Here is a 5599-nt window from a genome sequence, read left to right on the forward strand (position 1 = left end):
ACATAAAACAATTTTATGTTTTTACCCATGACTTAAATTTGATAAAACTTAAGCAAGCTATCCCAACATATTTTAGCCTGAAAATTAGTTTTGTGTTTCTTAAAGTTTGTAAACAGTTTAAAAACCTTTAACTTTAGGCATGGTGTTTATGTTTAGCCTGAAAATTTCTTTACTTTTTTTTTTTTACATCAGCACACCTTTATTTATATACTTTAACATTCTGATTTACGTACTACTCAAAAGGCATTTTTAACAAGTAATCATTGAAAAATTCCTTCCCAGTTCCCTCAATCAATTCATCTCACCCCATTATTAATTATCTTTTTTTTGTTGTTTTTTTTATTCTCCCTAGGGATGCACCATTCCTAGAAGTACTGCAATACCAGGTCAATGTGTGGAGTGGACAGAGCAAGCTCCTATTCCAACTCTGAGCTCCAAAAATCCATTTAATATATTGTCATAAGATAGATGACATATCAGATATTAAACTGATAAGAACAGATACTACACTTTATCTTAGCCCAAAGGCCAAGAAGTGATTAATTATCTTTCTTATAAGACTACTAAAAATTACACCAAATTGATTAATCCTATTACTAACAAGAAAGTGGTCTTAATACAATTTTATGTCATTAATACCAATAACACACTTGGAAATGATTTTATTAGAAGTAACTAAGGCAAATTGTGTTGCTATCTTGAGGCAGGTTGGCTTCGAAGTCAGATCAGTTGCCTCCTCCTTTTAAGTAACAGGACATTACAATCTTTTCTAAAATACCTGACAAATTATAAGTTACCTCTTTAGAGGAAGTTTTGTTGTTTTTAATAATCTTCTATGTAAGGTGAAGTTGACCTAGAACAAATATCTGGCAAATTCACTCCTGCAAATTTAAGATTTAACTTTTTCTTTTTAATTTCTATGCTTAGGTCTTTGATTTCCTTGAAATCCTTCTCTAGAAGAGAAAGAGCTGTCAAATGCATCTGTCTCATCTCTTTAGTCACAAACAGTCATAAACACGACACGACTAGCAAGCACAATGAGCATACATAAACACATACACACACACATATAAAAAGATCATATCCTCCTGATAAAATTAAAAAAAAAAATTGCTTAAAGAACTTGAAGCAATCTCAATTCCTTGTGCTTTTAAATTATCTTTCACTATGGCAATTAGATTCTTTTTACACTTTGCTAAATCTTTTTTTCTTAACCCGTGTTCCTTGTGCCTTGTGAGAAGTTTTAAGCCCTTTAACAATTCATGTTTATTTAATGCTTGTCCAATAATTGTGTCACTTTTTTTACCTTTCCAGATCTGTATCACAGGCAGGCACTCCTGTGGTGATCTGCATGCGGATATTCACTCACTGGTGTGGTGGCAATCCAATGGCGGGGGGTGGGGATGGGTGGGGGATGGCTGTCCACTCGAGCAACATCCAGGTCACACTTCGTACCTCGAGCCCCACATTGGGCACCATTTGCCCTGGTCAGCAGGGAAATAAACAAGGACCCGAGGGGAAATTACACTGGATGAGAGACAAGGGACACAAAGAAGGAGACCGAGTCTATATTCTGATCATGGTCTCTGAATCTTTATTTTTTACACAGTGGTTATATAGGGGAAGAAAAGGGGGGAATAAGCTGGCTGATGTGATTTAGGGCCTGGGAATTGTCAGGAAACCTAGAGGGGATGTAATCAGGTGTTTATCTAATCTTGCCTCAATGGCTTAACATCCTGACTATGCCAGGCTTCACAACCTGACCAGAAACTGGCCTTTTGCAAAAGATAAGATTCTGTAAGCAATCTGCTGACCAACATTCCAGAAGTACTGAACAGAAAGCTGGATGGACCAGCTTTCTGAGTAATGAGTCAGCTTATGAGAAGGCCCAGGCAAAATGGAGAGGCTTTTGCTCTATGGCTCCCGACATATGTCCATGAATGGCATGTATGTGGTATCTTGGGAATTGAACTCAGGGAGAGTCAGGCCCTTATACTTGCTCAGCAAGTACTCACCTTTTGAGCAATTTCCCCCATGAGTTAGCTGAATTACTGCTGATATTTCAGTCTGATCTTTTTTCCTTGTTTTCTTCTGTTATATTATGGAATATCTCGCTTTGAAATTATCTGTGTTCCTGACATTAAAACTAGTGGTTGAGGGGACTGCAGAGACATTTCAGTGGCTAAGGTGCTTGCCTACAAAGCCTAACAACTGGAGTTTGATTCCCCAGTAAAACATAAAGCCCCTCTCTTGCTCATTCTCTCTGTCTATCTCATCTCTCTCTTTCTCTCTGCTTACAAATAAAAAATAAAAATATTTTGACTCCTCCACCAAAAATGAGTTGATTGAATTATAATTACAGCTCTCAGGCAGATATAAACAAGAAAATAATAAAGACTTTATAGATTATGAGGCTTTTTCTTGTTTGAGTATTGGAATCAATTCCTACATTTAGGAGGAAGTCAGGGTCTATGCTTGGCTTTTGATATTACTTCACTTCCCTATTTCACAAATGCAGTGTTCATCTGTTTTCTGTTCAATATCACACATAGTGTCAACTCCAAATACTCAGAAGATCTATTTAACTTTTTCCAATTATATATGAAATTTCAATGTAATCATTTTATTTCAGTAATACAAAAGTGGCTCTCTCAACTTTATTCCATGCTGTTGTCTTTGGTATTTGTTTTTGTGCTTTAAATCATCACAATTTAACAAGTAAATTATAGATATAATATTTTAAAACTCATGTTAATAATTTTATAACCACACTTGAATTGAAGTATTGTTTTCAATGTTTTGAAAAAGTAACTAAAGAAAAAACCTAGTGTGTTGGTTTGATTCAGGTGTCCCCCATAAACTTAGGTGTTCTGAATGCTAGGTTGCCAGCTGATGGATATTTGGGAATTAATGTCTCCTGGAGGGAGTGTATTGTTGGGAGTGGGCTTATGGGTGTTATAGGCAGTTTCCCCATGCCAGTGTTTGCCACACTCTCCTGTTGCTATGCTCTACCTTATGCTGTCCAGGAGGTGATGTTCCCTCTCTGCTCATGCCATCATTTTCCCCTGTCATTGTGGATCTTCCCCTCAAGCCTGTAAGCCAAAATAAATCTTTTTCCCAGAAGCTGCTCTTGGTTGGGTGATTTCTACCAGCAACGTGAACCAGACTGCAACACCTATGTTACCGTCCTGCAGTATATTAGGGCAGTAGAATGCTTACTTATTCTGCTCAAGAAAACAAATTAATCATTTCTCATGGTATTAGGTAGTTTGCCCTGTACAGTTTTTTTTTTTCTTTTTGTTTTGTTTTGTTCTATAGGAGTTGATTCACTCTCTCATGTGTTACAAGGGTTAATCTATTAAAAATGAGCTTGGAGACTATGTTAACATTCAGCTCAGTTGAACAATGTCTGGAGGATAGAAAAAATAGATGAAAAAAATCATTTAAAATTTACCACCATCTTTAATTAGACTTATTTAACCTTGAAGGCTCAACAAATGAGTATAGCTAGATCAAATGAGTTTTGTTAGTGTTTCTAACATGATCCTGTATATTAATTGAAGGACTATACACAGACTAAGAATTGATGAGGCATGAGATGTGGGTGTACTTGTAGCTCCAAAAAATTGTCACCTCTTTTATGATGAGAATACATGCAAAGATTGGAAGAATTTTTTTTTCCTTGCTTCTTGGAGGAATTTATTATAGATTTGCTTAGAATCTTCCTTGGCTTAATAGTCAGTTACAGCTTTGAGAGGTAAATTATCTGACATAAGCAGAAGTTAAGTTCTCATTAGAACCAACATTCTTTTTGAGCCTATGCTACTTTGCATTTAATTATCATATTTAATTTCTCTGATTAAAAGTGATTCATATGTTGAAGTTCAGTGCAAAAGAAATATCAGAGCAAGGGCACAGTATTTGGCAAATGTTAAAAATTCTGTTCTGTGGATGGAAATTATTCTTCCTCAGCCTCATCTGCAAACATGCTGATTTATTGCAAGTTCCATAAAACTAGAAATGTTTAAAACATGCTAACTTAATAACATAATGTTAAGTGCCTCTGCATTGATGCCTGTGAAAGTACTGTGAAGTCACATTACCAAGGAATATTAAGGCATATTCAATATTCTCCTTGGGCTGGAATTACTTTATAATGATACACTACTTATCTCAGGCAGTTCATCAAGGATTAAAAAGTGCTTTACTGATGATAAAATTTCTGTGTCATGCAAAACTTAAAGGAAAAACTCATTGAATCAAACATCAGTGTTTCAGAATTGGCTGAAATATAGACAAGCATTAAAATGGTAGTTAAACCTATATACCTATAAAGGAAGTATTTGCTACACAAATGTTATCTATTATAAAGATTAAAGTACTTAAGAAGAATTTTAATGACCTCTGGCTTTTTAGGAAAATAAAGTTTAGTTCAAACCAATCTATGTGTTTTTAGATTACATTTATCCATCCCTTATTGATACTTGGGTCACCATGCAATTTTAAGCCAAATTTGTGTTATACTCAGTTGCATTATCCCCCCCTGGAATATACTATATGTTAGTCTTCCTATAGTATAGATATTTCTTCCATACTTCTCAAAATCACTGAAGTAATATTTTGTTAAATATGTGATAATTTGTATGCATATCTAATTACTCTCCCTTAAACCCATGGATCACTTATATGTAGTAATTCAAATCCTTAGTTTTTATAGATCTTCATATAAATGGTATGTTCCCTTGCAATTTCTTTGCAATAAAATATATACTGTAAAGTCTTATGAGTAAGACTTTTACTTATTTTGAATTTAGTGGATTCAGAGAATAAAAAAGCAAATGTTTGGTAGAATATTGCTTTAATATGCTTTATACTTCTATATTGGCATTTAGTTACATTGATATACTTCTAGCTAGTCTTTCCATTTAAATACCTATGTAATTTCTGATTATAGCAAAAAAACTCAAACATTCACCTTCTTACTTTTAGTAATGAAATATGAAATTAATAATGTTTTGTATCTAACTAAAGCATGACATATTCAGTTGTCATTGAAGTGAGCTATTAGTGCTATTAATGCTAAAATATGGAACTCAGTATATTTTGGGGGGTCTCTCACTTTAACAAATTACTCTAGTGTCTCTCTCCCACTGGGTGAGTGCAAATGAAGGGGTGCTACTACAGTCAACTTGAAATATAAAGTGACTTGTTCAGAAATTCAGAAAGCAAGTTACATAGATCCAGAACACTCATGTAATACTTATTCCCAGTTGCTAGGACATGGGCTGATTTAGCCATTATTATGTTGGTTTCCTAGGCTGAGAAAAAAATATTTAAACTAATTTCCCTCCAGTTGTGTGAAAAGTTATTCCTGATTGGCTTAGACTTTCATCTCTATTCTTACCTTTAGATTTCTGTGCCCACAGAGTGGCTGCATCCACGGCTAATGGCTCAAAGGGAGGTGGTAGATGTCAGCTGGGTTGGTAACTAGGAGTAGCTTTTTCCAGCTATACAGCAAATGAATAAAAAGTGCATTAGGCTGTGGAACAAAGTGTAGCTTCTGTAGATAGTGTCAGCATTTATACAGCTTACATTTGTG

General features: G+C 34.8%; 1 non-coding gene across 1 annotated transcript; it reads right to left on the bottom strand.

Moving 5' to 3' along the window:
• Positions 1–349: 349 nt before the first annotated feature.
• LOC123464330 lies at positions 350–540 on the bottom strand. The gene has a single exon (XR_006639551.1). It is a non-coding gene; the product is annotated as a U2 spliceosomal RNA (small nuclear RNA).
• Positions 541–5599: the final 5059 nt, after the last annotated feature.

This window comes from Jaculus jaculus, chromosome 10 (genome assembly GCF_020740685.1).
Source record: "Jaculus jaculus isolate mJacJac1 chromosome 10, mJacJac1.mat.Y.cur, whole genome shotgun sequence".
NCBI lineage: Eukaryota > Metazoa > Chordata > Mammalia > Rodentia > Dipodidae > Jaculus > Jaculus jaculus.